At 34.2% G+C, this 23,693-nt stretch overlaps 1 pseudogene; it reads right to left on the bottom strand.

The window, feature by feature from the left end:
* Nucleotides 1-1,085: 1,085 nt before the first annotated feature.
* Nucleotides 1,086-23,693, bottom strand: part of LOC101093574 — a 78,862-nt pseudogene continuing 56,254 nt past the window's right edge.

Below are 23,693 nucleotides of genomic sequence, written 5' to 3'. Positions count from 1 at the left end.
TTGAGATCATGTGTTCCATGCATTGTTGAAACTTTCACACAATTCAATTTTTTTAGAACCCCACCTATTCTCAATTGAGGATGGTCTGCATATATTAAAATCATAATTTCTAAAAATCCCATCTTGCATAACAGGCTAAGTGCACAAAATCCATAGCCATCAAGTTCTGTAGAAGAAATAAAAGAAATAGTTCTATTATTTAATTTTTTAGATGATTTAAAAATATGAATTTGAATAAAAATATATACATAGATAAGTAAACCAAAAAGAATACATGGATTATATTTAATGTTTTATTTGCCGCCACAAATTGGAAATGGAAAAATTATGTAATAGTAATTTATTATAGTAACTAAACATTGAAATTCAGAGGCAAATAAAATTATGCATTTTTAGTGCCAACATAGAAACTAGATGAGCAACTGTTTACATTTAAATATCTTTATTCATTTGAAGTAATCATAATTTGATTCAAATATTATTTGCATTTTTATTTCTCACAAAATATTCATATTTTTAAAACCATCTTTTGGCTAGATATACTATAAAGTTTTGCCATACATAATATAATTTAAGTCGTAGATTTGAAAGAGAGAGAATCTGCTTTGATTATTTTACCATTTTTTAACATGACAAAGTTAAATATATTAAGAGGGACTATTATGAAGTGTCTAGACAAACACTAATATTTCTTAAATGGAACCCAAAATAAGGAAAATTCTTTGTGAAGATTTTTGGACTTGAAGATACAACTGTCAAAATTAGAAATTCAGAATGATGCTACCATGTCAAGGCCCATATGCACCAACTGGCTAATATTTTACAGAAGACTTCTTAAATTTTTTTTTAATGTTTATCTATTTTTGACAGAGAGAGAGAGAGAGACAGAGCATGAGCAGGGGAGGGGCAGAGAGAGAGGGAGACACAGAATCTGAAACAGGCTCCAGGCTCTGACAGAGCCTGATGGGGGCTCAAACTCGCAGACCATGAGATCATGATCTGAGCCAAAGTTGGACGCTCAACCGACTGAGCCACCCAGGCACCCCTTACAGAGGGCTTTCTTGATGGTTGTTGGTATCAGGATCTCAATCATTTAACCAACACACCTGGTGATTGCTGAGAGCAATCCTCAGGGCCTGATAGAGAGCCATGCTTGGCTACAGTAGTAGAGTAGCCCATTCCTTTCAAAGAGTATTTTCTCCAGTTAATGTCTTTTCTTCTTTGTCCTCTTTTCTTATTTGGGCCAAGTCCTCTCTTTGGTTGCTAGTGTGAGTGGCTACCCGATCCATGTGCTTGTCACATGCCTAGTCCAAGCCAGGCTTCCTCAGCAGTAAATCCCAACTGCAACAAATTGTGAACTTGTGACAGATCAATACAGGACTGTTTAAAGTGTTGATGTGCCCTATTGAGATACTCACAAGGTTCTACACCATTTCCATCATGATAATTTCAGACACCTAGAAGCAAGTAAGTCTTAAAAACAGTACCTTCTCTTTCCCACAATTTCCTTTATGTGGTTCAGTCTCTGATAGTTTTTCATCACAGCAATTTTAAAGGAGTTCTAGGATAACTGTATTTTTTTTCCTGCAATTTCAAAGCATCCCAGTTGTTCCAAGTAGAAGTAGCTCCATGCTGTATCCAGCTGGAGCACTGCATAGTTATTCAGTTCTCTGCAACACTCGGAAAATGTGTCAGTGTCCAACAGACACAGCAAGACTACTCCATATTATTTTCTTTTCAGGAAAGCTCTGCCCTACTGATGATATCCCATAGGTAAAATAAGGGCTTTTCTTTCTGATGGAGGAATTCTGGTTGCTCTGCCTGTCTGGTTAGTTGCATGTTGTTTCTGGATTTACCACCTATTCAACCCTCTCTGATAATCTTCATAGTCTATAAATCCTCCAAATTCTTCTTATTCTTTTATTTTGGTTTTATTTTTCTCTTCTTCTCCAACCTGAAGTTTATCTCACATCCTCTTCAGACTGCTTTAGTTAGAGCACTATAGTTTTTACATTGTGTTACTACTCGTTCTTTGTGTTTCTCCTAATTGAAGTTCTTTCTCATTTATGACAATTTTGATATCATTTTATTGAAAGCCAAAGGTTTCAGCTCTGTTAGACTTCAGTTCTCTGCTTTTAATATACAACCAGTCCTCCAACAAGTGGTTTTTTTTGTTTTGTTTTTTTACCTTTTCTTAGTCTTGGAGGTGAAAATACTCAACTGTGGCAATTCCTATTGTCTTATAATTTTCATTTCCTGTTTCATGCTCAATTGCTTTTTAACATACTTCTTCTATTATCTTTCCTGCTTTACTTTTGCAACCTACTAGCTTGTCAGAGTCCTTAGCAAGGTCCTTCAATGCCAAACCAACTTCTTCATTTTCAACTGTATACAAAGATCCCCAAAGTTGCATTCTGTCTTCCCTTAAAAACTAGGTCAGGTTTGCTTGAATTCCGTGCCACCCTGCACCATCAGGGCTTCTGCAGCAACCCACCAAGTACCTGGACGCAGAGGCAGCCGTGGTTTGTTTTCATTACACATGAGGACCCCCGTGTTCAATGTACTTTGATTATATGCCAGTGCCTATAACAGATGTTCCATTCACTTTTGCATTTGTGACTCATTACCTTAAAAAAATAAAATACAGTGATTTTACCTATTTGGAGAATGAGATTTCTGAAAGTTAGGAAGTTAACTGTGAAAGCTGTAAATCCAGGATTAAAGATGTTCACATATGATTTTCTAATTTCCACCAATAAGATTCTTGACTATGTTTACATTGTGGTGATTTTTCATATTTGAGGACATATGTTTGCTTTTATATGGGCAATACAAAACCAACCGAAAGAAAAACAAAAGTTGTCCTTTAACTTCTGTGTACTTGGGACTCAACCATTCCTTACTAAGTATACAGTCCTATCTGTTAAGCTTCTCTCAAAGTAGTGGGGCATAATTAAATTGCCATGGTAGCAGGGAGCAAGCATATATGAACAATATGAAATATTTCCAGCAGGGCAATATGGGTACAAAGTAAAGTGACCCAACTGCAAATGTTTTCTCTCAAAGTAGAGCCTTGTAGGTGAGGTTTGGTAGAGGAAGCTGTTAACTTTAGTATCTATTGTCTTTACCACTTGATTGTAATAGCTCCTTGTTAGTAGGGGTTCCATCTTGTTTGCTATTGTATCAACAGATCTCTGAGTGTTAAGCTGAGCACTGAATGTTATTTCTCAAATGAGTGAACACTCAATAAGATGGATTGATAATTGACTTGTCAATATCAACAAGATCCAATCTAGGAGCCTAAATATGAGAACAAGCTCTGGTCAATGAAAGAGAGACAGTATGCTTATCATACTGGTAAAAGTTTCAGGTTAGGTCTCTAAATATAAGGGGTAATAACAGGAACTTGGCAAGGAATAAGGACAAAGCACGCGTTTAATCCTAGAAACTCTGTGCCAAAATGTGGATAAGACAGATTGATAAGGTAAAATGTAAATTTGTAATAACAGTGAATAAAAGGTTTTTCTCTAGATTCACTAAAAATTGAGTCACATTAACTAAGGTGTCTCCAAGGTATAGAAGCTTAGAAACTCTGAATAGGCCAAAATATCCCTGTTGGATGGAGGTCTGGGCAATCTGAGACATTTGGAAACATATTCTGCTTCTTTCTGTTCAGGTTCAGAAACTGGTGCAAGAATGATTTGCATGCAGGAAATCTAACTTTCATGTATTGACAATGAACTACGTTATAGTTCCATTTATTCAGGGTGATTCTGAATCCAAATCTGGATATAAACATGTTGACTTGACATAATTATCAATGGCATAACTTTGTTTTCCAAAGTGTCTCAGTTTGAATGATAAATTAATTTGGACTTTATTGAAAATTCATTTTACTCATGTTTATTTTACTTATAAGACTTTGTCTGTCATATCTCCCATAAAAGAATTCAAATTTCTGGACAATGGCCATGCATTTCCCATGTAAACACAATATGTTAGAGTTGATCGCACTGAACTCTCTCTTAAAATCCTGACTCTACTCCTAATGTGAGGTTGGGAAAATTATTTTAACTCTAAACTTTAGTTTTATTGTCTATAAAGTAGAAATAATTATAGTACCTGGTATACAGTTTGAAAATTAAATAATATACAGTTTGACATATATGTAGAAGGCTAAGCATTGTGCTTGGAACATATACTACTTAGTAACTTCAACAGTTTAGTTATTATAATACAAATTAATATAATATACTATAACAGATGTTATGAGTTCACAATAAAAGTTATAACTTCCCGGGAAAGGGGACAGGATTGAGTTAAAAGGGGAAAGGATTGAGTTAATTAAAATTTATGGATAAAGGAAACATTTATGTCAATGCAGTGGAGGACAATCTCATGAAAATGAAAGAATCATGAATAAAATCACAAAAGAAAATGTATGTTTAATGCAGAAACTGATAGGTGATTCATTTGATAAAATTTCAGAATAAGTAAAAATGAATAAAGAGCAATAAATTGTAATAAATAATATGAGGAGTATTTACTTGGTTTTCCATCTCTAAATAGGTCCTGCCTGAATTTGAATCTTTTTTTTTCACTAACTAGATGTATGTCTTGAGTAGATAAACTAGACTTTGTACGTATTATTTTTTTTCATCTAGAATATGTTTCAGTAGAACATGTTTCACCTAGAATATATTTCATCTAGAATATGAAATAGTCATTAGAATATGTTGACTAATAGCTTCTATTTCATAAGGTTTTTTTGAGAGTTAAATAATTCTCATATATAACACATACATAGTACAAATATACACATACACATATATATGTAATATTGCTTAAAATAGCTATTGACATGTAGAAAGTGTTCATTAAATGCTAGATACTTCAGTATCAAAACTGTTAATAATATAATCAAAAGATATTGTCAAGAAATTGATGGGATGGGTTCATTGGACCTGATGTCTTTAAGCTTTAAAGGAAAGCATGCCATTACCTTAGGAGACATGAGAGGATGTGGATTCAGGCTAAAAAGATGAAATTTACGGAATAGATGGTATTAAATTTAAAGTGCTGCTGGGACATTCAGTTACTGTTGTTCAGGTGACAACTAAGTTTTATGGCTAATGGCCTTCAGAAACGATCAGAGATTGAACTACGGAGTATGCTTTAATGAAGGCTGGGATGCATGGAGACTCACAATAGAAAGCACAGTCATGGATAAAACAACTTGCCCAAAGCCACTGTGCCAATAGGTGGTAAATTGGAGACTAAGGGGTTAGTTTGAGAAGTGCGGAAATTTCTTTGAAACTCCATTACCTATAGAATGGTGGGATAGGGTTAGAGAATTCCTTTCTCCCCCCATCAAGAAAAGTCCCTTAATTTTTCAGAAGCTCTTTAAAAAAAAATTAATGTTTATTTTTTGAGATAGACAGAGCACGAGCCAGGGAGCAGGGAGAGGAAGAGGAGGGGGGACACACAGAATCTGAAGCAGGCCCCAGGCTCTGAGCTGTCAGCACAGAGCCCGACTCTGGGCTCCAACTCATGAACTGTGAGATCACGGCCAGAGCCAAAGTCTGCCTGAGCCACTTATATGCATGCCCCTTTACAGAAGTTCTTAATTTGGTTTTGAGCATGGACACTGGATTCAACTACAATTTATCTGTTAACACAACCAGAAAGATTTGATTCTGTGGGCCTTATACCACCTTAAAATTATTTTCAAAGACGCTAGATTTTTCTTTAATTGACTGTATTATCAATTCCTCTGAATGGATTCTTTTTTTTCCCAAAAGTTTATTTTATTTCTCCCTTTTTCACTCCTTACCAAAGACAAGAAATATTTATTATAAATGAAGTTACTGAAAGGAAATTATGCAGAATTTAGCAGCTTTCTCTTGGTTTTATGGGGTTCTTACGTCCTTATCCAACTAGAAGTCACAGTTATCTAGTTCTGCTTGTGACTGAGTGGTTTCATTACTGAGCTGAATAGTGTGCCCTCCAAAATTCATGTCCACCAGAACCTGTGAATGTGACGTTATTCGTAAATGTGATCTGAGCAGATGTAAGCAAGCTAAATGAAGTCATACTACATTCAAATGGGTTCTAAATCCAATGACTGTGTCCTCATAGGGAGAGGGAGATTTGGAGAGACACAGAGATATGGAAGTAAGAGGATTATGTGAAGATGAAGACAACAATTGGAGTGATGCGGCTATAGTTGAGGAACACCAAGGATTGCTGGCCATCACCATTCACTAGGAAGAGGCAAGAAAGAATTCTTCCCTACAGCCTTCACAGAGGACATGGTCCTGCAGACATCTTGATTTCAGATTACTAGTATCTAGTACTCTACAAGAAGAGATTTCTGCTGTTTTAAGCTACCCAGCTTGTGGTAATTTGTTACGGAAACCTTATGAAACTAATCCTGGAGTGAAATATTGGGAAATTGATGTAGTCCTATGCCAAGTTCTCCAAATAGCTAAACAGGGATGCATACATATGCATTTGTCTTCTTTTCAAATATACACTTGGGTAGGAGGATGAGGAGAAGGGGGACCAGGTGTGTAATTTGTTCTTTCATTAAAATATCAACATAATGTTTCCTCACTAGGGAGGCCAAATTTAGGAAAATAAACTATATCAGCAATTAAAAATAAACTCTGGAAAATTTGCTGAAAAGACCTTTCTAAGACTGAACAAAGAAAATTGTCAAATACTTTGGAACTATATCCTCCTAGAATTGCTTTGGTTTCTGGTTTCGAGGCTACTGTTTCAGAGTAGTAATGCCATTTATAAATACATAATGTCACTTCCCCTTAGCCTATGAGTCCCATATTTGGAGGGGCCGTATGTATTATGCAGGCTGTTTTATCCCTTATCTCTTGAACAGTGTCAGACACATGAATACTATTCAATAAATACCTATTTATGTTAATGTTTTTGGGACACTAAGACAATGTTTTTTTTTCAACATATCATTGGAAAACCCAAACATGTGTAGCCATGACAATGGCAACATATCTAACAGGAGAAAGAAATAGAAAATTAGGGGAAAATAATACAAATGGCCAGTAATCTACATATGTAAAAGATTTTGCTTCAAAACATTCAAAAGAATAAGCTAATAAGTTTCTATTTTCTCCCCTTGATTGTAAAAATAGGAAAAATAATGATAGCTAAGAATAGACAGAGCCTGGAGAAAAAGTACTGGCCCAAGTGGTAAAAAGAAGGCCACTACATACACTACATGCTCAAATAAAATTAAAAATACAAAAAAAAAACCACACAAAGCAAAACACAGCTCTACCATGGCTGTTTCCAGATGGTCGCATTTTATTTTATTTGTTTGTAATGCTAATCTGTTCATCCTAAATATAATTTCATAAATATGTATATGTAGTTTTATCTTAAAACTACAAAAATAAATATGTAATTTTATCTTAGAACAACTAACGGTCCATAATACCTAATGACAATCAATTTAAACATAATAATGTTGAGTCCTAAGCAGTGCCTTACACATAGCCATTGTTTTATAAATAGTAACTGCCATTGCTGCCATTGTTGTTATTGGAAAAATGATAATGGGACAGTGTGTGCTATGAGACAACACAGGACTAAAGATGGGATTTGGGGAATAAGAATGTTTACAATCTCAGACAAAAATTACATGTGTGAGAATTTACATATACCCATTAATGAGACTAAGAAAATTTTTCATTGTCTTATGTATTTTATAATTAAACATATAATGACTAAGTGTTGGATATTCTGTGAGTAAAGTGTGATCTATAAGGAAGAAGTAAATCAACAATCTTCAGAAGGGAAGGATCTGATAAAATGATCCAAATGACTTAGTAGATGAAGTCAAGTTTAGATTATTCTAACTAATGGGATGTAGCTTTAATTAAATGCCTTGAAAGTCAAGTAGCCTCTTTTAAACTAGAATGTTATCGATTTAAGTACTACTTAAATCCAATAAAGATACAGTTGGATGTTCAGGTATCTTGGTTTTACTTTGGAAAATTCTAATGTAAGGGAAAAATATATATCTGGCTTAAGACCAAGCTGTTAAATCTTTTAAAACCTAGAGTTAATTTTAAATTGAATAAAAATATTTGTTTTTTAAATAATCAGGTATATAATTTATGGGGTTGTAAAGTTGGTATCAGTATGCAGAGCCAAAATTAAAAAAACGTTCGGTAAACGACTAATGTTTGGTAAAAAGAGTTTGGTAATCACTCTTCAATTTCACTAACAACCTTTTTACCATAAACTCAATTCAATAGGCATTCATTGAGAAACTTCTACTTATATGTTTTCAGTAGTTTAGTAGGTTCTGAAAGTACAGTGTTGAGGTTAATGAACAGTATTTTAGATCTTATGACATAAGACTAGATTAAAGCAATATCTCACTCAATCCCCCTTGAAATAATTTTTATTAAAAGTTTACAACTGATTTAATAATACATAAATAATAGAAATTTGAGGTTCCTGTTATTATTCAGAATACATTTATTAAGAATTTCTTTTTTGATTTTCCAATATTATTTAGAGGATAACATGAATATTAAATTATTCCCTCACTACTACTGCCTGCCATGTTCTCATTTTCATAAATCTATTTACCTTTGTATCATGAGCGTATTTACAACAGTTTTCCCATGTCTATGTAATGATAGCATAATGGGAGGAGTTGGGGTAGAAATTTCTTTTCACCTCCCTATTTACGTACAGATCAATAAACTTGGATTCAGAGGACCATCACCATGGTAATATTAAGAAGATTAACAGTAAGAGTATATATGTAAGTATTTGCAATTAAACTATCTATTCTAACATTGTAGAAATTGAAGTCATCAGTATAAGTACCAATATTCTCTACACAATTACACTGAAAAGTGAACAAAGAGGAAATTATTTTCCTCTTGTTTTCAAAAGAGAAAATGTGTACCTCATGAAATAAATTATTATCCATTCAAAAGAAGGGCCCTCTAAAACTACTTCAAAATGTGTGCTTTTCTTGGGACAAGTCTAAAGTAGACATTGGGGACACAAATGCAATTTGAAACATTTCATTTCTACATTACGTCTATAGTCTCTGTTATTACAGCTTCTCTCATAGTTAAAGAAGAAATGGAGCACTGAACTTTGTGTCAACAGAAGGGAATAGAAAAACAACCCTCAAACTCAATACTGTTTAGTCCAATTTATGAAGTGATTTAAGGCAGGTAATTCAGATACTGGAAAAACTGTCTTTCACTTAAGTACCAAAAAAATCTAATTTAATGCAGTTGATATCTTCATTTCAGGCAGGAAAGCTGTTTCATCTTCATTTTAGCCTAGATTGCTACTATATGAAGTGACAGTGGCTTTACATGCTCTGGTTGTATATTTATTTTTCGAAAAGAGCTGAGGCGCTATCATTTTTCAATTTCATTTGCCATTTCATCGCTTATTCTAGGAAGGCTCAAAATGTGAAATGGACATGGTGATCTAATTATTTTAAATTAATTCAACTTCACAAAGAGGAAATGATGATTAGTTAAATAATTAGCACATGTCTAAACATTGAGACTGTTAACATGTCTCCCATTCTGATATTTTAAATAAATTGAAAATATTTATTAAAACCCATTCTATGAACGCCTTCAAGTAATTGCTACTAAGATTTGAATTCCAAGTCTTTTTAATAGGGTTTTTTTCTCTCTTCTCCTCTGTAACTGGGTATTTCTGTTTCTACCTACCTACCTACCATCATTATCTATATCTCTCATTTGAAAAGATCAATTATTGCTAAAATACTGAAACACACAACTAATGAATGGTACTATAATAAATTTAAATATAATATAGGTAAGCATTTTCTTTCAACAAATATTAGAATCAAAAATGAAACTTCATCTTAGCAAAGAAGTCAGATAATTCAAGTGAAAGGACACAGGAGAATGAGAAATAGACTTTGAAAATACAAGGTGTAGCTGTAAAACAATGATGTGACTATACTTATTACCTGCCTTCTATCAATTTTAGTACATGCACAGCTTGTTCATAAATTATTTACTCGTATCTTTTCTGGCATGAAATGCTAACTTTGTAATATATCTTGCATCTATTCCTTTTTTCCAGATGTGGTCCAGGCCCTCAGTGTCTTGTAGTCATACTAGACTTATCTCAAATTGTTTTCTTGTCAAACAATTCATCTATCCAGAATTAACTGATTACTCTTCTCTGGAATAATTACATCTTTTTCCACAAAATCATTACATCCATATCCCACCACCACCTCAAAGTTACTAAAGTGTAAACTACATTGCTTAGAATTAAAGTAATTTTTATCATCAAATCAATCTAGTACTGCTTTAATTTATCAAGAGTCTTCTGTCTTTATTTTCAGATATTACTTTTGAGGGGTCATCTTTCAAATCTAGAAATGTAGATGTATATGAAGTAAATAAAGTCAAAACACTATACCTTCTAAAGAAATGACTCAGAAATTTAAGATAATACATATATATAACTAGGCACTGACTATCCAAACAAACAAATGACAACAACAGAACTCTACAATCCAGGTACTCTGCTAAAACTCCCTGGTGTTCACTTCCTCTTATAGGATGTTTACTCTCCTGTATTACCATTACTATGTTCATTTCACCTATCGCTTTTTTTTTTTTTTTTTACTTTACTCCTGGACATGTGATTTTTATTGAATTAGACAATCTTTGTCAATACCATTACCTGGCAGTGTCAGAAAAACTCCACATTTACTTTCCTTGATGCCTGTCCTATCCAGTTTTAACAAAAGGTGTCCACAACTCCCAAGTGATGAAATCCATCAGTGTGGTGATATGACTGTTAAAAACGTACACTATACAGGGGCACCTGGGTGGCTCAATCGGTTAAGCCTCCAACTTCAGCTCAGGTCATGATCTCATGGTTCAAGGGTTCCAGCCCCCCGTCGGGCTCTGTCCTGACAGCTCAGAGCCTGCAGCCTGCTTCAGATGATGTGTCTCCCTCTCTCTCTGCCCCTCCCCCACCTCTCAAAAATAAGTAAACGTTAAAAAAATATGCAATACATATCAAATATCAAAAGAAAATACATAATATTCCAACAAGTCTGAAGAGTGAGATAAAATACATATTTAAAGAGATTTGTGGGCATGAAAAGTACAGCATAGGGAATATAGTCAATAATTGTGTGATACACTTATCTTGGTGAATATTTCTTAACATATATAACTGTTGAATCACTATGCTATACCTGGAAATGATATATGTCAGCTATGTTTCAATTATTTTTTTTTAATTTTTAAAAGAGGATATTAGGACACAGAGAGAAAGACCATGTAAGGACAGGGGTAGAAGGCGGCCAAGCCAAGGAGAGGGACCTCAGAAGAAACCAACTCCACTGACATCTCAATCTCAGACTTCTAGCCTCCAGAACTTCGAGAAAATAAAATTTCTTTCTTTCTCTTTCTTTCTTTCTTTCTTTCTTTCTTTCTTTCTTTCTTTCTTTCTTTCTTTCTTTCTTTCCTTTCTTCTTTCTTTCTTTCTTTCTTTCTTTCTTTCTTTCTTTCTCTTTCTCTCTCTCTCTATTGCTCTCTCTTTCTTTTTTACAGGGTTAGATTGGCCTCACACTGAAAGAAAATGGAAATGAAGAATTTGAAAGCATTTGACGTCAGCCTGTTAACAGGGCCTAATGCATTATATGGTGAGTATGACATGATCAGGCAGGCCCTACTTGTGCAGACAGTACCACCAAAATACTCTCTCAGATAGAGATTTTATAGAATCCAGTTTTGACAACTGTGGCATGAAGTGAACATAATTTCAAACTCAAATATAAATCAAAGTAAAAATAAGTATTATTTATTGGTAAGAGTGAGCTAGATTCGCTCAAACCCCTTCTGTCAATATCTGGATTGGTCCTGGGCTCAAGATTCATAGTAAAACATCAAAGTTTCAGTGAAAAAAAATATATGCGCAATGACTTAAATTCTCTGAAATGTTCACATCCATAAATACTCAGGGGTTTTCTAGTCTCTCCACAGCTCCACCCATAATGTTTACATGGGCCTACCTTTCCTACCTACTTTGAACAAGATGGTAATTTTTTTAAAATGTGATTCTGATTATGAATTTAACTAATCTGGATTTTTCTTTCTTTACAATGCAAAGATATTAGACGTGAGCTTTGTCGTACTCTGAGAGGGGGTTGTTATATGCCATGAAAATCTCTAACATCCTTAAATCTAAAGATCATCCCTAAAGTGGGAATGATAGTATCTACCAAATATATTTGCTGTGAGGATTAAATGTCAATTGTTTGTAACATAATAACTGTTCATAATATGAATTCTTTTATTTTCTTGCTTCTATCTCATACTTTGGTTATATGACTGTTACCATGGATAGTATTTATTAGCAACTTCTCGAATTAATTAAATTCTAGAAACTATAAAGTAAGATGTTAAGTTCTCATCTTTAAAGGTGAATATCCTCCTTGCCTACTTTTTTTTTGTTTGTGGGTTTTTTTCTTTTTTTTTTTTTGCATAAAGTCATTATTTTTCAAGCTTACATTGTTTTTCCATTAAAACTCATGAAATGCACCAAAGAAAAAGCTACATACAAAATACAGAGAATAGTGCTTTACCTAGTGTATGTTAAGGAAACCATAGAAACATTATTAAAATCATGAATGACTGTAGCATTTAAAAAGCCTAAGTACATATTCTGAGAATATTAAAAGCCCACCAAAAACATATTTGGTTTTCCAAAGACATTTTGCATAAGAAATTCTTGCTATATTAAAATATTTGTTCATCAAATACAAAAAAAGGAATTAGGAGTTTACAATTAATACTTGTGTGGATAATGGAGACAGAGTTGTCATTTATAGTACAGGGCTGATTTATAACCTCAGATGCTCTGTAAAAATGGTTGCTTCTGCATATTTTAAGAAATTAAAACATTAACATTTGACACTTAAATACATCAACCTTCTCAAAGTTTACCTTACACTAAAATAAAAACATATAAATCATACCTGTCATTGTTTTGAGTATTCATTACTTAAAAACCTCAAGAATACTGACCTTTTAAGAAAATCAAGTAAAAAAAGCTAGGTTTACTTACCTAAGAGTTAAGATTAAGTTTAAAATAAAAAATAAACCTGATGAAATATTCTTAAATGGCTCTGATTCTCCAAAATGAGTATAATGAGCTTTAATATAATATATGAGCTTTTTGTGTGTTCCTGATCTGATAGCAAAAGATCTCTGGTTAGTATCCATCCGTTTTAACTTTTAGTTAGATGATGGGTTGCACCATAATCTGGTCAATACTTAGTTCCCCTGCGGTCTTTTGTGAGCCCTTGTTACCATTAGTGTTTACGATTTAAAAATAAAGAAATTAGATTCCAATAAAGTAAGTAATTTTCCCTTGATCATCCTAAAGGTAAACAGCAAAACTTGAGTTCAAACCAACATGTTTGAATTCAGAGTTGGTGCTTTTCCTACAACGTATTATAGAATTATTGATGCCATCCTGGCATATTTAGTGTAGAATAACGGAAAAGTAAGTACTTTGAGCTGCAACTTAATACAAAATATGCATTAATTCTTAAAATAAAAGGAGTGGTTGCCAAAAATATTATGCTTAGAATGATTTTGCTTCTATAATCAAGTGAAGCAAGAAAACATTGATTTGATTTCAGCCTTTAAAAAACAGATTCCTTTCTTACTATATGCTTGTTTTTCAAATTTTTATTTAAATTATAGTTATCTATAGTGTAATATAGGTTTCCGGAATAGAATTTAGTGATTCATCACTCACATATAATACCCACTGCTCATCATAATATCTTAGTATACACTTTGGTTTCCTAATTAATATGTAGATAGATAAAGATTAGATGTTATAATGTGCTTTTGATAAGAAATATACTACCAGCTTCAAGAAAACTCAAAAGCTAGTATACAAAATAATTATTTACTTATTCCAACTCTTTTCCACTTATTGGAACTCTTTCCACTTACATTTTCAAATGAGAAGTCTTTATATTTAGACATTTGAGAGAGTGTACTCTTTCAAGATCACTATAAAACTGCTGACTTGGAGTGCCTGGGTGGTTCAGTTGGTTAAGCATCTAAATTTTTTAAAGAGTATTTATTTTGGGGGAGGGAGAAGGGGCAGAGGAAGAGACAATACCAAGCAGGCTCCTCGCTGAGCTTGGAGCCTAACATGGGGCTTGATCTCAAGACTGCTGGATCATGACCTGAGCCAAAATCAAGGGTCAGATGCTTAAGTGACAGGAGCCCCAAGCATCCAACTCTTGATTTCGGCTCAGGTCATGATCCTGTAGTCCTTGATATCCATCCCTGCATAGGAGCTCTGCACTGACAGCGGGGAGCGTGCTTGGGATTCTCTCTCCCTCTTTCTCTCTGCCTTTTTTCCACTGTACTCTCTCTTTCTCTCAAAATAAATAAATAAACTTAAGTAAATAAATTAAATTAAAAAATAAAACTGCTGACTCATTTGTGTGATACAAATATGTCACAATCAGAAATACAATTATGAGATCAAAGATCAAATTTTGAGAACTCTTATTAAACCAGTGAGCCTGATGTATTATTGGGATATCCAAAGCACATTTTGTGGGCCCTTCACGAAATTTATTTATCCCTCTGAATTTGAATGAAAATAATATGAGTCCTGGGGCTTCTGGGTGGCTCAGTTGGTTAACCAGCTGACTTTGGCCCAGGTCATGATCTCACAGTTCGTGAGTTCCAGCCCCATGTTGGGCTCTGTGTTGACAGCTCAGAGTCTGGAGCCTGCTTCATGTTCTATGTCTCCCTCTTTCTCTGCCCCGCTCCAACTCATGCTGTCTCTCTCTGTCTCTCAAAAATAAATAAACATTAAAAAAATTAAAAAAAAGAGAAAATAATATGAGTCCCTATATCATACCTTAGAAACACTTCAGAGATGTTCAAAATTTTCCTGAGGTCTTGATAACTGCTTCAGGCTCAAAATGCTTTTTGCCAACTGCTTCTCAAACATTTAAATTAAAGCTTTGGCGCTATCCTGATAGTGTTCAAGATCAAAAATGAGACACAGTAGAAAATGATAGAAAGTCACTTTCAGAATACTTTCACCTTGACTTATAATTTTATTATTATAAATTTAAGTCACTACTTAACTAGATGTGTATAAAAAAGTAAATTACAATGTGCTCCAAGGATTGGAGGATTGATTTCAAAAGTAGAATCCCGGGTTTACAACCCAAATAATTTTAAGAAGATTGTTGGGTCTAGCAATGCACATAAATAAAAGCTCACTTCTTGCAGTAAAGTACAACATTAACATAGTCTTCACTCACTGTCATTGCTTTTTGTTCGAAAGTATCTTCAATGATACAATGATGCTAAAAGTCTAATCTCTCTTATACACAACACACACAGACACACAAAACACACTAATGCAATTTCTCTCTTTTAGGAAAATCAAATTTAAATGTCCAAAGTAGTTCTAAATTCATCTTGCAAAAAAATCCATCTTAATATACATGTAAGAAGGATCACCTTGAAAGATTGTGGGGCTAATATTTTCTCATTTTGATTTCTAATAGTGCTTATTTTTCCTCAAAGTTTTCTGCCGTGCTACTTGTGCTTACTGACTAGACATGCATCAGGCACAAACACCATTTTTTTCTTTTTTTTGCTTACTATGTACAAACTCTATATTCAGTTTTGGCAATAGACAAATATGACACGTGGCATCATCAATTGTTGTGTTTCTTGACATGGGGAAATTTTTAAAAAGGTTAATTCTGTAGGGGCACCTGGGTGGCTCAGTCGGTTGAGCGCCCGAATTTGGCACAGGTCATGATTTCGCTGTCCATGAGGTCAAGCCCTGCGTCGGGCTCTGTGCTGACAGCTCAGAGCCTAGAGCCTGCTTCTGATTCTGTGTCTCCCTCTCTCTGCCCCTCCCCTGCTCATGCTCTGACTCTCAAAAATAAATATATGTTAAAAAAAACACTTTTTTAAAAAAGTTAATTCTGTAAAAGTAGTCAGCTTCTGTTAATCAAAAGGATGCTTCTCAGTTCTCTGTATCTCTTGTTTTCAAAACCTGAGAAGCACAGTACTGAAAAAATACATTAGACTTTGTGGTGTCTGAAGTGATTGTCTATTTTACCCACTGTTTTTCTCAGTCAAAAACTCAGAGGATCTAATAGTGTAACTAATTGTTCAGAGGACTGGGCAGACGTTTGAACAAATAACTCCACTGGGGTTCTCTAATGGGATATGTGAATTGCGATGGAGACAGTATACATGTGTCTGAATGTGGTGTTTAGGGAAGTTACTATTAAGGAGATGGCCTTTGGAATGATTCTTCAAAATAAAGACATTAACACTAAAGAAAGACATCCCACACAGTCTAGTCATGAACTTACATTAAAATAAATTTGGACGTTTGGAGTATAGGATGCATATAGGGTAGGTACAAAGGAGGGCAAGAAAATATATTTGAAGAACAATTACTTCACTGTAACTGGCTAAGTATTGGAAAAATTATCACTTATTGAAGCATGCATAGATATTACTTTACCCCATGGAACAAAAAAGAAAAGTTCAATACATTTAAAAAATACATTGGATTTACTTTAATTCTAAAACTTGATAAAGAATGAATACAAGAAATAAATGAGAAGGAGACTATATACTACCTGACTTATGGAAAAGTCCTAATTAAATTTTAGAAAATTGATTATTACAATGTAGCAAAAAGAGAAAAACCTTACAAATTCGTCAATATGATTCAATGCATACACCAATCAAAGGAATTAAACATTATGATCCTATCCATGGAGGTTAGCAAAATCCAACTGCAATTTCTAAAAATCAAAATAAAATAAAAAAAATAAACAGAGTATGGTTATTTTGCAGTTGTTTTCTGAGGACACTGACAATGTTATTCCACTAACTTTTAACTGCTGTTGTTGATGTCTGAGAAGTTACCCATGGGTCTGCCCTTTTTGTAAGTGATCAGTCTTTTTTTTCTGGTTCCCTTTATCTATCTTTGTTTCTCTGAAGTTTCACTATTATGTATGTCCAAGTTTGATTTTCTTTTAATTTATTCTGTTATTCTGTCTTTTATTAGTTTATTATTGTACCTTATCTTTAGTGTTTTCAACACAAAATTGGCATGTATGTAAATGGAATGTGTATTTCTGTTTATTTGTCATTTTCTCTTAATATTTCTTGACCTTCTTTTTGTAAATGTTTCTTTAGCACTTTGTTTCTCACAAATATTCCTTAGTTGGGTTTTATTTTGAGTATCAGAAGCAACTCAAATAATATAAGTTTCTTAGTAGAATTTGATCTTCTCCCTTATCCGAGAAGTGTGGGAAACCAGGACATCAATTTGGTCAGAATGTCAGGCTTCTACATTCATGTTGCTCTACCGTATTTGGCTTCCATCCCCAAGACCAAGTCAGGTTCTAAAATTGTTTTTGGAGCTCGAGAAATTATATTAACATTCAACCAACAGAAAATTAGAAAAAAAAAGATACTCTAATGTCCCTTTCATTTAAGGTCAGTTCCCCCAAATTTCCCAAATTATATCTTCTTACATTTTTTGGCAAAATTTAGTAACATAGCCACACCCAGCAGGATGTAAGCCAGAAATATTTAATCTTACTAACTGCTAAGTCTTCTGAGTTCCAACCAAAATCTATATAAGGATATGGCTTGGAGTAAAAAAGCCATTTCTTCAATCTGCCAAGGTTCCAAACTACACATTTAGCCACCAATTATGTTTCCTTTAATAAGGCTTCATTCATTCTCTCTCTATGTAAAGACTGACTATCTAATTCTAATAGAGTACTTCTCTCTTGAAGGATTAGAAGTAGAAAAAATGGACAACTAAGGCTGTTATTGATTTTCAACTATTCCCCCTAGTTCTGCTTGTGACTCTATCCAAAAATGTAATAGGGGCACTTGGGTGGCTCAGTTGGCTAAGCATATTTGGCTCAGGTCATGATCTCATGGTTCATGGGATTGAATCCCACATTGGGCTCTGCTTAGGATTCTCCCTCTCTATTTCTCTCTGCCCCTCCCTTGTTCTCTCTCTCTCTCTCTCAAAATAAATAAATAAATATTTTTAATGTCATAATATGACTTCCATTGTTTAACAAGCATCATCAGATTGCCAACCTATCTTCTTCTCTTATTCCAAAGCCATGTATAGGTTCTGTCATGTGCAGTATTCTGCTGGGTTCTAATTTTTTTCAGTTTTGTCACTAGAGTCATATGAGAGTTTCAAAACATATTAAATAACAGGAGTTTAAACAGATAGTTAATTTTCCCTGATACTGAGAAAGGCTGGAAGTTGGCATGCTGGTACTGCTATGTCCCTGCAATTCTACAGGGATGCAGACTCTTTTTATCTTGTTTGTCTACTTGGCAAAAAGTTTCCATTGCAAAGGTCTGGCGGATTTCCATCCACTACATCCACACTCTACTTGGAATGAAGAAGGAAGAAGAAAACTCTCTAATGCAAATGATACTGCCTAGGATTTAGGGACTGCTTCTGCTTATACATCTGGGAAGGAAAGAGTTAAGAATCCAATCCACCTTAAAGGAAAGAAAGAAGTCAGTGACCTGTTTTAATGTCCTTTTAGGCATGTTAATCACAGACTTCCTGGCAAGCAAACTAATGATATTTGCAGGCAGCAGAGTCAGTATCTATGGGACACATTTAGCAGGAGATACTTAGCAGGTTGTCTAGGATTGTTTATAAGAAACAAACATAAAATCTATGGATCTATGGGGAATGGTTCCCTGGAAAATGTCACTGAAGCTCTATCACTCACTGAATATAAAATGGAAATGTTTTATAACTGAAATGACTCTCTTCTGTGTAAGATTTGCAGTTGCACACATCACCTGAAAGCTCACACTGAAGTCAGGATACAACAAGTTGGACGCAATGAGAAGTAGCCTGGGAAGCTCATTGTAAGTCCTTGACCAATTTTTATAACACCTTGCGATTATCTGATACTTTAAATTACTGGTAAAGTTTAATCATGGGTTAGATCTTTGATTTGTCTGAGGCTAATTTGACAAACCAGTATATTATAGTATCTTATCTTTATTGGCCAGTACTTAGGCACATATGAATACAACTTGGGCAAAAGTATACTTATATTTTGAGAAACCATGTGCCCAGTGCAACATGAAGAAATCCAATGTTACCTTAAAAAGGAGATGATTAATACTGGAAGACAACTAGAAACCTCTGTAATTTACTTTGAAATATATATCCTATAGAAACTCTCATAATATGCATCAAAAGGCAAGTACGAAAACGTTCACACATTGGAACTGACATGTTTAGAATCCTAAACAATAGTGGAAAGGGTTGCCCCTGTTCTTTTCTCTCGTCACCTGCACAGTTGCATCAGCAACAGTTGCAGAGGTCAAGAGAGCGAACCCTGGTCCTCAGCCTTAGGATCACTGGGAGTATGTCAGCAGGTCCTTCCATAGATATTCACTCAGGCCAGAATGGTTCTTTTTCTTACATCCCTAAGGGCCAAAGTATCTCTAGAAAATGCTGTCTTATTCTTGCTTCAGGGCTTTCCACAGTTGGTCACTAGGTTTTGTCCTCTGGTGTCAACTGTTCCCTCCCAGTCTAGACCAGTGCCCATGATTTTGCTTACATCATGATATATCTGAAGGGATGCAGAGGACAGAGAAGGCAGTGGGCATGCAGTCAACATGCTGAGGCTTTCTTACACAAACCCATATCTCTGTTCATCATTTTTAAAAGTAAATATAGTCTATATAATTTGATTCTGCTTTCATAAAGTAGTTGTTAGTGTATCTAGATCAGTATATTAAAATATGCCTGGTTGACTTAATGCCCAATCTGTTGTTACCTCTGAGCATTAGAATTGGGATTTTCAAATACCATTCTGTTAGTGTCCTACATTGTCTTAATGCTTTAAATAATTACATAACTTTAAAATAAGATATTTTTACAGATCTCTTAAAAAATAAAAGTGTGTACCCTATGAAAACACAGACTTAGGACAACATCCCTGTCGATAACGGCCCTAACCCCACGCCTACAAGACATTCTGGAGATACAATGGTTTGCCTCATACTTTGTCAGAAATTTGACAGAATTAAAGATTATTTTTAAAGAATTTTATGCTTAAAATATTTGTCTTAATAACATTATGATTTTCTACGCAAATAGTTTATCATCAAAAAGAATTGCACTTCAAATTAAGCATAGTATGTCACATCAAACCTTTCTTGCAAAATATAAACACTTCTATATCAATATCTACAGATCCTTTCATAAGACAATTTAATGTTACAATCCACAGATACATTCACAAAACAATATAATGTTAAAATCCAATCCTGCTAGCATAAGTTTCCGTTTAAATCACAATGAGTGTAAAGTCAATGCAATCCAAATTATCTATTAAATCCATTTTGCATTCAGCAAGCACCTTTACAATCACTTTGCAAAATGCACCTTGAGAAGAAGGTAAATTTTCCATCAATTAACTACAGATTCTATATGCCTTAAAGTTCAAAGGCTTATCTGCACTTGCACCTAGACAGAACAAAACAGCTGAAACTTTATATTCCCTCCCCATGCTTAACCAGTGCCCATGCGTGGCAATGTGCAGTGTCTAATTCTCTGCACACAATTTCTGTAGCTAAGGTGAACTGGCCCTCCTGTTTTCTGTGGCTCAAATTAATAACTAAGAGAGTTCTTCAAAATACAATATGATTAGTCATCTTTAATCAACTGAATAAATTGACTAATAAGAATCTGCCCAGTGATCACTCTCTGGAGAAGCACATTAATCTATGTATACACTCGAGGCTTCCACCCAGAGAGAGGTCACTTACACTGCCTGTGCTGTTGCCATGTTAAGTGCCTCCCAAGCAGGGTAAACATCCATCTTGCTTCAAGAAATGATAGTTCAGGTCCCTGGATAATGTCAGAGATTGCAAGCCCCGTATGAGTATGCAAAAGACTTGCAAAATAAAAGCAAAATAAGCAGGCTATCAAATGCTTCACATTTCTTGATAGTCTGGATGCTACCTTATACTGAAATGAACTGTTCCTTTTTAAAAGCAACCGACTAATTATCTAACAAATAAAATGCATTTCTATTAAATTCCCTTTAAGTATTTTATACTATAAAACAATGTTTATAATCTGAAGTACAAAGATATTTAGGCAGGCAATCATGTAATGTGTCAGAGCTAAGCTACCAATTTTTTTTTAAGGAGAAAAAAGAGGTTTTACTCTTTTAAAACATTTGTCACAATATAACAATTTTATAAATATGGTGCCCTCAAGTTTAGAAGCTGTAAGATTTAAATCAGCTCATTTTAAACAATGAGAAAGAAACATAAATCTGGAACCTGGTACTCAGAAATGTATTTAAACCACAATGTCCTTGGGACAACTCATACTGAAAGAAGTGTTGTACATCTCAGTGCCTTGTATAAAGTCACAGCCACAGCCTGCATATAAGTTTTGTGCTCATTCTACACTATACCTGAAGTCCAGCCCTAGTCCTTGCATTTTTAAAGTAATTCTACAGGACCTAGAGGAAGTGAAAGCCATATAGCCCCGATTTCTCGCTGGACTATCAGGCAGCCTTCAAGTATGTTTTTGCATTTTTGAAGTTGGTAGAGAAAGAGAGAAAGAAAGTATTTTTATGATTCTTGTACCTGACTTTGAGCAATTTGCTGCTCCTATATGGAGATGTTACTAATACCACAATTATATATAAGTCATCACAACATAATAGGTGTCATTTTCCCCATTTTCACAATGAGAAACATAGGATTCAGGTGGAGAACCTAATTTCCTTAGGATGATTCAGGTGATAAACAACACAAACATATTTCGTTTATAAAGCTCTTGAACTTATAACTATTACAAGTAGAATTGACCAAAACATAAGTGTGCTTAACATGCCATGACTACACCTGACTGCAGTGGGACAGACTATTTCCATCATCTGTGTACCTGACAAAGTGTTTTATTTCACATCAACAACAGATCTGAGTCTTTGTGTTTTGGAACTCAAATTGGAATGCAATTTTATATTCTCTATGCTGATGTAGTATTTAAATTTTAAGAACAGATGAGAGAGTCAAGAGACAGCTTGCAAGTACATAAAAGAAAGGAACATAAGAGATAACCTTAGAAAATGTCCAGTCTTGAACATAAAGGAGTCAGAGCTGTAAATATCCATGTTAGAACAAAAACCAAGGGATAAAACTATGTCCCACAGAATGAAATTAAGGGAAGTCAAAGTGTTGAAGATGCATTAAAGATAGAAAAGGGAGATGATGCTAGGCCAAATATGGATTACTCAAGTTGAAACTAGAGAGCAAATATGGAGTCAAGAAGGGATTCTTTTGGATAACAGAGACACAAGGGAAAATACGATAGTATTTGTTATATGTAGAAAATATCTCAGGTATCAAATTAAATGGAAATACTGGTAAGGAGAAACTTGGGATACATCAATCTGAAAACAAGCAAACAAAAAAGATTCCAATCACTAAGATGACAGACAATGAATGTCTGACCAAAAAAAAAACAATGTAAAGAAGGGAAGCTGGCTTTTATTAAGTATTTTTTCACATCTTTTAAAATTTAAAATATGAATTATTTTAAATTATTCAATGAAATATTTAGTTTGGGCTTTTACTAAATAATATCTCATATTTTTAAATGAAGAGACATGGTTCCTACATCCTAATTTACCCTCCAACATTGATGCAAACACTGATATGATAATGCTTATGCATGTTAGTAGCATAGTGACAAAGGAGACTTAGAAATTAACTTATGTGGACATGACAATAAAGGTTCTGAAATACAATATATGAGGGTGTGCTTGGGTGGCTCAGTCGGTTAAGCGTCCGACTTCAGCTCAGGTCAGGATCTCGTGGTCCGTGAGTTCAAGCCCCACCTCAGGTTCTGTGATGACAGCTCAGAACCTGGGGCCTGCTTCAGATTCTGTGTCTCCCTCTCTCTCCTCCCCTCCTCCGCTCATGCTCTGTCTCTCAAAAATTAATAAAAACGTTTAAAAAATTATAAAATACAACATATGAGGACATATAGAAGAAAGTGATTCAGAAGAGATTGAATTTATGCAAGACTTATTCTCACATTCCAAAACTAATTACAGACACACACACACACACGCACACTTTCTCATGTATGATCCTAATATCATTTCTAATGACTTTAAACCAATGGGACCTATTTCTAAGAAGAAATAGGTAGCCTTACAGTAAAATCCTCATAACAGAACATGACAAGATTCCACATTCTTCTGTCTCTTCTTCCAGCTTTGGTCATGGTCACAAATGAAGCAATAATACTATAAATCTAGTCAAAAGAATATATGAACCCAGCAATTTTAAGTCTAGTTATATACCTAATATATATGTATATTATATTTACATTAGCTATATCAGTTATAACTGTATGTATCTGTTCAGCTTAGGATATATATAAGAATGTTCAAAGAAGGACTATTTGCAATAGTCTCAAACTGAAATGTCCATCAAGAGTAGAATGAATAAATGTATGTATTACATTCATCTAACAGATGGTAAAAGCTAATG

Source organism: Felis catus, chromosome A1 (assembly GCF_018350175.1).
Source record: "Felis catus isolate Fca126 chromosome A1, F.catus_Fca126_mat1.0, whole genome shotgun sequence".
NCBI classification, from domain to species: domain Eukaryota; kingdom Metazoa; phylum Chordata; class Mammalia; order Carnivora; family Felidae; genus Felis; species Felis catus.
The sequence above is the reverse complement of the archived record's forward strand: the minus strand, read 5'-3'. Positions and strand labels throughout refer to the sequence as shown.